The following is an 11,480-nucleotide window of genomic DNA, read 5'->3' on the forward strand; positions in this document are numbered from 1 at the left end:
CTGAAGGCTGGAATTATGGGCACCTATAACAACCGGCCCTTTTTCCAGTGTCTTTTCACCTGTGAGTCAAGGTCTCTCAGTATAGCCCTGGATGGCTGGGAACTCTATATAGACCAGGCTGGCCTTGAACTCACAAAGGTCCACCTGCCTCTGCCTCCCTAGTTCTAGGATTAAAGACTTGGGTCACACACACATGGCGTCCTTCCCAACTTTTAGAAATTATTTTTATAAAACATTCAATTTATTGGGAGGCAGAGGCAGGCGGATCTCTGTGAGTTCGAGGCCAGCCTGGACTACCAAGTGAGTTCCAGGAAAGGCACAAAGCTACACGGAGAAACTTTGTCTCGAAAAAACAAAAAACAAAAAAAAAAAACATTCAATGTATTGATATTTGGGAGGAGTTTGATAGGGTCACAATATCACGAGACTGCGCCATTGATCTTGTAGCTTGGTCAACATTACTGGTTCACTTTCCCGGTCCACTGAGGAGTCAGCTCTTTCTCCACAGTCGGAGAGAAGCTTTTTGAAAAGTTTGCAAGTTCCTCCTGGGTGTCTACAAAAGCTCTGTTCTTTCTGCCAACTTTTTCATCTCTCATATTTATCTTCTCGGGATTAGTGGTAACTAGTTTCACCTTGTTTTTAGCCTGGAAGATTTTCTGTCTGGCTGTGTAAAATACATTCCTGGACCTCTGCCTTTTAGTTCATCTTGGCCATTTTCTTGGGAAGCTCACTCAGTACTCCGTGTTCCTAGTGATACCGCCTACAAACTCCCGCTTTTCCAGTTGTTATGCATACCAGTAGACTGCAGAATCCTTCCTCTCTCCCTCTTCCTCCCCACCATGGCTTACACAGGAAGAAATCCACTCTGCTACCGGGAACCTGAGCCTGGGGTTAAGCCTGTAACTCTCTAGGTTTTCTCTCTGAGCCTCAGATTCCTTTCTTGTTCTTGCTCAGAAACAGGATCCTGCTGTGGTAGCCCAGGCTGGCCCCAAGTCACACGCTTCCTGCTTCAGTCTCCTTAGTCCTGGGATTATAGTCCCTGTCATAGTGCTCTGTTTGAGCCTCAGTTCCTCACCTGTGAGAGAAGGACAATAATTAAAACCTCAGAAGTAGGACCAGCCGGGCGGTGGTGGCGCACGCCTTTAATCCCAGCATTCGGGAGGCAGAGCCAGGCGGATCTCTGTGAGTTCGAGGCCAGCCTGGACTACCAAGTGAGTCCCAGGAAAGGCGCAAAGCTACACAGAGAAACCCTGTCTCGAAAAACCAAAAAAAAAAAAAAAAAAAAAAAAGAAGAAGTAGGACCAAACAAGCGCATGTCCCTGTAGGGTGCTTTACAAAAAGCACAATTCAGTGTGAGTTCTGGTTATAATTCAGGAAAATCAATGCCACGTGCGGGGTGCTGAGAAGCCCAGGAATGCTTCCGCTGGGCCTGAGTAGTGAGTTCTGAGGACAGAGCAGGCACTCCTCAGTGAGAGCACAGGCAGGTCCGTGCCTGCATCTCTCCATGTGCGCATGTGTGGGCATTTCGGCACCCTAGGGCAACTTTTCTTCCTAGCCCACTGTGTCCACAGGAGAAAGTCACCTGATCGCTATGTGGTAAACTACTGGAATGAGAATTTAGATACCACAGAACACTGTCCTTCAGGGAAGCAGCGAAGGATTGTGTTCTCACTGGGCTGAAGTGAGTGTGTGACCTGGAACGGGAGGGTTTGTGCCACCTGATGGAGGACAGAGGCCATTGCGGTTATGCATAGGGGTGCAAAGGCTGGTGATGTAGACTTTCTAGCTTTGTTTGTTTTTTTGTTTTCCCAGACAGGGTTTCTCTGTGTAGCTCTGGCTGTCCTGAACTCACTCTGTAGACCAGGCTGGTCTCGAGCTCACAGAGATCCTCCTGCCTCTGCCTCCCGAGTGCCAGAATTAAAGGCAAGTACCAACACTGCCCAGCTAGAAAACCTTTCTAAGCAGCCTTTTTTCTTTTTTTTTCTTTTCTTTTTTTTTTTGTCCTGCTTGTCCATTTTGGACAACATACTATCAGCAGTTGAGGCAAGGGCAGTTTCTTGCCCTAATGGCTAGCTTTTACCACAAAGAAAGCAAACTCCGTATGGAGTTTCTTCAATGCCCATCATCGTCTTTTGAAGTAGGTCAGTGATGCCAGGAGCAGATGTGTCTCGTGTCAAGAAAAGTGTAAGTTCTTAAAACATTTTAAATGTCATATTCTGTAGGTCTTTGAAGTGTTTGAAGATTGCCTATCTATCTGAAACATATCTCTATATGACCTTGAAAACCTAACTAACATGACTATAAGTTTTCTAGTTATGGGTGACTATTAATCTGTATTTCTTTTTTTCTTTTTCTTTTTTTTTTTTTTTTTGAGACAGGGTTTCTCCGTGTAGTTTTGGTGCCTGTCCTGGATTTCACTCTGTAGACCAGGCTGGCCTCGAACTCACAGAGATCCGCCTGGCTCTGCCTCCCAAGTGCTGGGATTGAAAGTGTGTGCCACTGCCGCCTGGCAATATGTATTTCTTACTTATGCTAAATAGTTTGTAAAGATAACTTTCAAGGACCAGAAATTTACATTACATTGTTAAATGCGCTGCATAGGTACAATATCTTAAACAAGAGTAGAAACGCATATACAGCATGTTCTAACAAAACCTTAAATTTGTATCAATATACAAAAATCCATACCAATGTAAATATTTAAGACTAGTAGTTGCTAGTTAAAAAGGAGATTCAATAATCTACCCTTTTATCCTATCATTTCTATATCCTCCCCTTTTTCTTTTTAGAATGAGATCCCTAAATCTAATCTCTTTTGTTTAGCTTTTTCCCTGACGATTACCAATAATAACTTGTAATCAATCCCCCCTTAAATGATAATAAATATCCATAACTCATTTTTGGGAAAGTGGGTGTCATTCTCTAGACTACTTCCTGTTGTTTGAGGGTGCTGGTAATCTTTGGGGAAAACCTTGAGAAAATCAGGATAATTGTTAGGTCTTGGATGGAATAGTTTGTGAGGCTGGATCATCTCAGTCAGCAGCCTTGAAGCTGTTGTGGATGATGGATCACCTGGGCCATCCATTTTTATTGGCATCTGGTCCCTTTGTTCTGAAAATACATAAACTTTTAAAGGTAACTTACATATCTGCATTAATGCAACTATAGACAAGTCAGCCAAAGATGATTTTTTTGTTATGTGTTTGAGCAGGTAAAATAAACATCACGTGTCTTGTAGTTCTTCTAGATTTATTTCTTTATGTCTGTAGTCAGGATTTGAGGGGGTCTCTGTGTATTTCCTATCTTTATGTGATTTATTATATTTCTTTATTATTCTATTCCTTTTTAAGGACTTTATTATTTTAAATCTATATTTTTTATCTAAGACTGTATATATTCTTTCTTGTCTCTCTCTCCAGACTATGTACATTTTTTAAACACACTGTGACCCATGTAGTGGCTCTTTTCATCTCAATCTGTACTTCCTATGCACCTGTAACCTCTTCTGTCTACATGGGCAAAACCTAAACCCGTGATGTGGTTTAGTTCATGGTGTGCTGGTGGGGCTTGCTCTGGCAGCAGCTCAAGCCTGAAGTCAGTGACTGGGAGACATCTCTCCGTACTGCCACCCAAGTCAGAGACTTCAGGAACCCTCCATGTGGTGCTTGGGGTGACTGTTCAGGTAACCAGATGTCCCTGTCATTAGGTAGCATTTTACCCTTCTGGGGTCTTTGTTGGAGTTAAAGATTAAATAATTAGATTTAAAGTTTTCCTTAGGATAGAAAGTAAATTAGGTACACAACTTTAGACTCACCAAGATAAGATAGATAATTGAGTATTTTCTCTAAATTTTCCAAGTACAAATGGACTGGATATTGTAATTGTAATTCTTACTTAACAACTGCTTTGTTGTATATAGTTTTACTATGTTAAGGTTAAAAACCTTCCTTTTTAATTAGACAAAAAAGGAGAAATGCTGTGGAATAATCCTTTTGTATACTGTGAAGATTTGTCACTCAGATTGGTTTAATAACCAATTGGTTATTAATTGGTTTAATAACCAATCCTGATTGGCCAATAGCCAGGCAGGAAATATAGGTGGGACAATCAAACTGAGGATGCTGAGATGAAGAAGGGCAGAGTCAGGAGGGTTGCCAACAGATGCAGAGAAGCAAGATGGGCATGCCATACTGAGAAAAGGTACCACGCCACATGGCAAAGCATAGATGAGAAATGTGGGTTACTTTAAGTGTAAGAGTTAGCCAGTAACAAGCCTAAACTATCAGTCAAGCATTTACAATTAATATAAGCCTCTGTATCAGTTATTTGGGAACTGGTGGGTGGGAAAGAAATGTCTGCCTACACATAGCCTTGTCTTTCCTGGAACTTGCTCTGTAGACCAGGCTGGCCTTGATTCCTCCTGAGTGCTGGGATTAAAGGCATGTGCTACCTTGCTGGCTTTATCATCATCATCACTATCATCATTGTCATCATCACCACCACCACCACTATTTTTCTTGCGTCTTATTTGTTTGTTTCTTTGTTTTTTTCCAGACAGGGTTTCTCTGTGTAGCCTTGGCTATCCTTTGTATACCAGGCTGGCCTCAAACCTACAAAGTTCCACCTGCCTCACCTTCTGAATCCTGAGATTAAAGATGTGTGCAACTACACCCATTTTACAGAAACATTGCAAAAATAGTACACATGGCTCTCACACACTGCCATCTTTTGAAGCATTATATCACCATGACATCTTTGTCATATAACAGTACATTGCTGTAACGGAGCTCTCCACTTGTTCTGATGTCATTAGCTTTCTCACTAGCCTCCTTTTTCTGCCTCAAGTTCCTTATTTATTTATTTATTTAGGCTATCCAAGATAGGATTTCTCTGTGTATCCCTGGCTGTCCTGGGACTCACTCTGTAAACCAGGCTGGCTTGGAACTCACAGAGATCCACCTGCCTCTGTCTCCCTAGTGCTGGAATTAAAGGTGTGTGCTACCACTGCCTGGCTTCAGGATTCTTCTGAGGACACCACTGTTGGGGGATATTTGATCACACTGTGAACCCCAAGTTTGCATTTGCATTAATTAAATAAAATTAACCTTGTGTCAGGAGACTGAGTTAGCGAGTAGTTGACAGAAAGTGATCATAGAGCATCAGAAGGCACCCAGAAGAGTTAGAGAGATGCACAGGAAGTAGCCGGGAGGGATTTGGAGTGGTGTTGCATTTTATGCTTTGGTGGAGCTGAAGGATACTCTCTTTCAGAGACACTGGCAAGGAGAAAGGCTGAGCTAGTTGCTACTCTGCCTCTCTGAGCTCGCGGGTTTTCACCCCAGTCTTTGAATCTCAAGTCTTATTTATAAATAGAATAATAGAGATTTGGTTAAGCTACCTTTAGTGGCAGCGACAGGGTCAGTGACTGCGGGAGCAGAATTCCTGCCAGGCTGTGGCCTGAGTGGCCAAGTTGCTGCCAGAGAAGCAGGCTGGTAACTGAGGAGACACAGTTGCTGGCTGAAATAGCAATAGATTAAGGTGCAGCCACTGTGCCAAAGTTAAAACAATACAGCACGGTATATTTAGTCATACACCATGTGATAGTTAGTGCGGCCTTGCCTTCTTAGTCCTTCTGTGACCATTTCTGAGGTTTTCTTTGTTTTTCATTCTGTTATCAGCTTGGGGAGGCAGATCTGGGATGTTGTATTAAGCAGAGGTCTCTAGAGCAGTGGTTCTCAACCTGTGGGTTGCAACCCCTTTGGGTCTAACGACCCTTTCACAGGAGTCACATGTCAGATACTTATATTACAATTCATAACAGTAGCAAAATTAGAGTTATAAAGTAGCAATGAAAAATTTATGGTTGGGGGCCACCACGACATGAGGAACTGTATTAAAGGGTCGCAGCATTAAGAAGGTTGAGAACAGCTGAGCTAGAGGATAAGAATTGACAGGGTGAATGCATACTGAAAGGGCATTTATTCAGTTGACTCATGCCACATGGTCTGCATAGTCCCAGGTCGCTGTCCACACTGGAGGCTGAGAACCTGGTTGCTGCTCAGGCAAGAGGCTTGTATGTCTCAGAATTCCCGATCTGGAATTGAGGGCTGGGGGGACTCCTGGAGAGCTGCTGGTCTTCACTTCTGATATCAGTGAAGGAGTGTAGCAGCAGCAGGGTGGATGAACCTGCCCACAACAGTGAAGACAAGTGAGTGAGAGTAAAGATTCTGTCTTCCACATCATCAGTGTTGTTAGCTTGTTCTGAAACAGGGTCTCACTGTGTGGCTCTGGCTGTCCGGGAACTCCCTATGTAGACCAGGCTAGCCTCAAACTCACAGGGATCGGCCTGCCTCTATCTCCAAAGTGCTAGGTCTAGTGACATTAGTCCATTCCTGGACACATTTTTTGTTATTTGGGCTGCTGTCGGAAGGGGCCATCCATATTTAGGATGGGCCTTCCCACTTCAGAAATTTGATCAAGAAAATCCCTCCCAGGAGTGCCTGATTTTAGTTGGTTTCCAACCCAGTTAAGTTGATAATTAAGACTGAGCATCACAGATGGTGTATGCTAGGTTTGCAGGTAGTTTTCTCATTCAGAGTTACGAACTAGGACAAGAAGACCACAGAGGTGAAGTGAGCTCATCATGTCCCACTGGGGACACAGGCATCAGGGAGGGTACACACCGACATGACTCTGTAGGAAAACTTTTCTGTCCCACCAGCTGCTCTCCAAATAACCACACAGAGAATTAATATTAATTATAAGTACTCAGCCAATAGCTTAGGCTTGTTTTTAACTAGCTCTTATAGCTTAAATTAACCCATTTCTATTCATCTATTTGCTGCCCCATACCTCATCTGTGTACTTTACATCATGCTCACTCTGTGTCTCATGGCATCTCCTCAGACTCCTCAGATTCCCGTGACTCTGCCCTTCTTCCAGCATCCTCTCAGTTTGACTCTCCTGCCTATCCTCATCCTGCCTAGCTATTGGCCAGTCAGCTCTTTTATTAAACCAGTCAGAAGGCACCTTGGCAAAGACACATCTTCACAGTGCACAAAAAGATTGTTCCATTTCCCCTTTTTTGTCTAATTAAAAAGCAAGGTTTTAACTTTAACACAACAAAACTATATATAACAAAACCAGTTATCAAATAAGTATTATATTTACAATATTCAGTCCACTTTTATTTAGCAAATTCAGAGAAAATACTCCATCAGCTGTCCTTTCCTGAAGAATCCAGAATTTTGTACCTGATTTACGTCCTATCATGATTAGGGAGAACTATAACTATAATTATCTAGTCTTCAACCCCATCAAAGACCTGAGAAGAATATCGTATTATGTGAATAAACAGTAAGTGCAGAGCTAGTGACTTCCAAAATTAAGAGATGACAGGAACAGCTGGCTGCCTGGACAGTCACCCAATGGTTCTTCTGTAACATTGGGTCATCCAACTTTGGCCTACAAGCCTAGTATTCCGACAGACATTTTTGAGAAGCAAGAAATTTTGTTATTTTTGTCTTTTTTTTTGGAGCTGAGGAATGAACCCAGGGTGGCCTTGTGCTTGCTAGGCAAGTGCTCTGCCACTGAGCTAAATCCCCAACCCCAAGAAGAAGGAAATTTTGAAGGATTGTCCTATCTTGTCTTGGCAAAGTTCAGCAGCCACTTTTTTTTTGGCATCCTACTGGTCCAGTTTGGACAATATATTGTCAGCAATTGAGACAAGGGCAGTTTCTTTGCCCAAATGGCTATCTTTCACCATAAAGAAAATAAATTCCATGCATAGGTTCTTTGATGCCCATCATCCTTTTTGGAAGTAGATTGGTGCTATCAGGAGCAGATATGTCTCACTGTCATGAAAAGCCTTAGGTTATTAAACATATTAAATGCCATATTCTGTAGGTCTTTGAAGTGTTTGAACACTATCCATCTATCAAAATATATCTGTGTATGACCTTGAAAACATACCTAACATGACCATAAATTTGACTATTATAAGTGACTATTAATCTGTATTTCTTAATTATATATTACATTTTAAGTGAGCTACATAAACACAATACTCTAAATAAGAGTAGAAACATCCATACAGTATAACAAAATTAACTTTAAATTTGTATCAATAAGCCAAAATCTATACCAATGTAAAGTATTTTGAGATTAATAATTGTTTTTTGGATTAAAGTAGATTCAATAGTCTACCCTTTTTTTCTATCATTCCTATATCATAGCCCCCTTTTTTCCTTTAAAAAGAGGTCTTTGGGGTTTTTTTATTGTTGTTTTTGTTGTTGTTGTTTTCTTTCTCTCAGAGCTAAGGATCGAACCCAGGGCCTTGTGCTTGCTAGGCAAGCACTGAGCTAAATCCCCAACCCCTAGAAAGAGATCTTTGAATTTAACTCTTTTGTTTAGCCTTTTTTTTTACTATGACCAATAACAAATTGTAACCAACCCCCCTAAACAATGACAATATTCATAATCCATTGAATAACCAAAACCTACTCATACTCTATCTCTTGGGAATGTTGGCATTGTTTTCTAGACTACTTCCTGTTGTCTGTGGGCACTGATATCTTTGGGGGTAACCTTGAGAAAATCAGGATAATTGTTAAGTCTTGACTGAAGTAGTTTGTGAGGCTGGACCATTTCAGCCAGCAGCCTCAAAGCTGTTTTGGATGCAAAATTCTGAGGAGACTGTAACAGAGGCATTTTGAGATGCTGGATCATCTGGCCCATCCATTTTCTTTGGTGTCTGGTCACCTTGTTCTCAAAATACATAAACTTTTAAAGGTAACATACATGTCTGTATTAATACAAGTATAGCATATGTGTTGTACACAAGTTAGCCAAAGGATGATTTTTTTGTTTCATGTTTGAGCAGGTAAAATACATGTTATATGTTTTGTAGTTTTTCTAGGTTTATTTCCTTATATTTGTAGCCAGGATTTTCATGGAGTCTGCCCTGATCAAACCTGATCCAAATCAACCTAGAATGAATCCACAGCCTCTCATTTCCTGTGGAAATAAAAGCATAATATCTTCCCCTGGCACAGCCACATCTGGGATGGAATGGCAGAAGTCACAAAGCCAGCGCAGCTGCTTGACAAAGATCCAGCAGAGCTGAGCCACATGATGGCTGCCATGCCACCTTTGGTTTTTATCTCCACCTGTTGCATACTTGGGGCACTTTTAATATTTGTACAATTTGGGGGATATTGGATTGATGGAAAATTCCTTATGAATCATTTATGCCTTCTCCCAGGAATACTGCTTCTAAGCTTATCCAGGAAAGTCCTGAACATACTATTCCCCCGCTCCCACTTTGAGGGAGATATCCTTATCTACTTGAAGGTCTTCCTTACACCTTGGAGGTTATGACACATAAAGAAGAAGCCAGAGGTCTCTTTGTGAGGCTATGAGACATTCTTGAAACATCTGTCCCTATACTTACACTGGAACAAAATATTCAAAACAAAGTAAATTCAAAAAAGTCAACAAGATCTGGTGGGCTAGGGGAGTTGGCCACTGTTCAGATTACAAGTCTCTTCCCAATGTACACTCAGACAATTACAACTCTGCCCTACACAGAGACATATTGATGAGCAAAGTATGGAGTGGAAAGATGATAAAAGTATGAGATGTTAGGACCTCCCTCTCTTAGAAGTTAGCTGATGTAGAGCCACTATAATATCATACGACCAAGGAACAACAGAATGCCAGGATTAGACATATAGATAATTCTATAAGGATACAAATGTGAACATTGATTGTATTATGTCAGAATTTGAATAATAACTGCAGCAGCTTTAGCTTGAGGATTTTTCCTGGGCACTCTGACCACTAAGAGTTAATAATACACTGCTTGAGACATGGTGAAATGCCCAGGGTGGTTGAAGATTTTTGTTTTGATCTAGTGTCCTTGAAGCAACCAAAGCAACCAGCCTGAGCACAGGCTGTCATATGCCTCTAGATTCTCAAAAATTGGGTTATGGGGTTAATGAGTAATAATGATAACTCTGTTTATTAATGATGTCAAAACGTGGAGAATGATTGGAAATAATAACTCTGTTCTGTCATAGTTTATTAATGATGACTAAAAGATGAGCAAAAGGAAGTGTCCAAAACCAAAAATGATATGATCTATGTTTTGGAACATCATGAATGTATCCTGGCTAACTAAATTCTATATAAATAAAGAAACACTCTGGCTGCTAGTCAGTCAGGCTGCAAGATTCTCCCAATCACCACGGCCTGGCTCACTTCCTTCCCCAATGACTCCTTACATCCTCTGCAGGACCCATCCACTGTTGGGGATGGCTCCCGGTAATCCCCAAAGTAACACATCTTTTGACTTTCATTTTGAAGTCAATACATCTTAAAAATAGTTTGGTTTAATCCAGCAGTTTTCATAACCCATTGTGTCTTAGCAGCTGTTGTTCCTTCCTCAGCAATTCAGACAACACAATAACACACGGGATCCAGACTCCCCATGTATTTTCCATCTTTGCATGGCTTTTTTCTTTATATTACTTTATTCTTTCTGTAAAGACTTTATTATTTTTAAACTATTTTTTTCAATGACTGTCTATACCATTTCTCTTTTCTCCCCCAGGCCTATGTACATTTTTAAACACTCTGTAACCTGTTTAGAGGTTTTTTCCCATCTGGATCAGTCTTTACTGTGTATCTGCAATCTTTTCTGTCTGCATGAGCAAAATTTAAACCTGGCATGTGGCTTAGTTCATGGCGTGCTGGCAGGGTTCGCTCTGGCAACACTTGCACTGGTGGCACAAGCCTGCAGGCAGCAGCTGGGAGACACGTCTCTGTGCCTCAGTTGGCATGAGAAACATGAGACTAGGAAGCCATTTTTAGCTACATTTTTGTGTGTTCAGAACCTTTTTTAAGCTTTCTCGGGTCTCATGTGGATGTAGGTGCCAGATGTTCGGGAGACATTTGTAGGCAGACTTTTCTGTTCTGCCTGCTGCTCCCCAAATAACCATGCAGAGAATTAATATTAATTATAAATGCTCAGCTGATAGCTTGGGTTTGTTTTTAGCTAGCTCTTATAACTTAAATTAACCATTTCTATTCATCTACATGCTGCCCCGAGGCTCACTTGCCTCATCTATGTTCTTCCCATCCTGCTCATTCTTTGTCTATGATGTCTCTTCAGACTCCTCAGGTTCCCGTGACCTCACCCTTCTTCTTCCCAGTGTCCTCTCAGTTAGACTCTCCCACCTAATCTTGTCCTGCCTAGCTATTGGCCAGTCAGATCTTTTATTAAACCAATCAGAAAGTGCCTTGGCAAAGACACATCTTCACAGTGTACAAAAAGGTTATTCCATAACATGACTCACTGTTGATGATGTTGAGCTTGGTTAAGCCAAGATCCTGCCCGACTTTTATTCTCTCTTCCCCCCCCCCCCCCCCCACAGGTCCTATGGCTTTGTTCCTGGTAACTATTTGCTACTGTTGATGTAGGA

This window comes from Peromyscus eremicus, chromosome 1 (genome assembly GCF_949786415.1).
Source record: "Peromyscus eremicus chromosome 1, PerEre_H2_v1, whole genome shotgun sequence".
In the NCBI taxonomy this organism is placed as follows: domain Eukaryota; kingdom Metazoa; phylum Chordata; class Mammalia; order Rodentia; family Cricetidae; genus Peromyscus; species Peromyscus eremicus.